This window comes from Colobus angolensis, unplaced genomic scaffold (genome assembly GCF_000951035.1).
Source record: "Colobus angolensis palliatus isolate OR3802 unplaced genomic scaffold, Cang.pa_1.0 Scaffold406, whole genome shotgun sequence".
Lineage (NCBI taxonomy): Eukaryota > Metazoa > Chordata > Mammalia > Primates > Cercopithecidae > Colobus > Colobus angolensis.
In genome coordinates, this window is record NW_012117444.1 from 374987 (window position 1) to 376082 (window position 1096).

Genomic DNA, 1096 nt, shown 5'->3' on the forward strand with positions numbered 1-1096 from the left:
TGTGTCCAAGGTCCCTTCCTTCCCTCAGGAGAACTCAGAGGCTGGTGTGTATCCGTGGGGACAAAAGAATGAACAAAAACCATCACTTTCTAAGATACAACCAACAAGTTATAGTTGTGGTTAAAACATGAAATCATTAGGCTTAACATGTAAGCGTCAACACAGACACCACCACTAACTTCTGGTGGAAGTTAATGAGCCTCACCCACGTTGAGCCAATGACAGAGGTGGGCCTAATTCACGCAGAACCAATGATAAGGTGAGCCTCACCCATGTTGAGCCAGTGACATAGGTGGGCCTAAGTCACACAGAACCAATGATAGTGTGAGCCTAACCCATGCTCAGCCAGTGACAGGTATGGGTCTAACCCATGCTGAGCCAATGACTGGCTTAAGGATGGGCCTAACCCATACTGAGCCAATGAGGGCCCAGGTCCAGACCTTTTGCACAGCTGTCAAAAATGAAACTCTCCTTCCACTAGGGTTGGTAAGGTGGCTGGAGGTAAGCCTGAAACTGCTGGTGGTCGTCTTGCTATCAGAAGGGAGAGCCTGCCTGAGAGTGAAGCCAAAACAGAGGAAAGCATGGCCAAGGGATGGAAAGCCTGGGTCCTGACAATATCATTTGAACACCTGGATGCAGCCACACCTGATTTAAGGTTATGAGATAATCAATTCCCTGTCTTGGTTACACCAGTTGGGGTTAGATTTCTGCCACGCAGGAATCCTAATGAATGTATGTAGTCAATGACCTTACTTGCTCGAAGTCAAAAGGGTAGAGTGGTGCCTGGAGCAGTGGCTCATGCCTGTAATCCCAACCCTTTGTGAGGTCGAGGCAAACGGATCACTTGAGGTCAGAAGTTTGAGACCAGCCTAGCCAACATGGTAAAACCCCGTCTCTACTAAAAATACAAAAATAAAAATTAAACAGGCACGGCGGTGCGCACCTATAGTCCCAGCTACTCAGAAGGCTGAAGCAGGAAAAATCACTTAAGCCTGAGAGGCGGAAGCTGCAGTGAGCCAAGATCACTGCACTCCAGCCTTCCAGCCTGGGCGACAGAACAAGACCCCACGCAAAAAAATTAAAAAGGGGCCGGGCG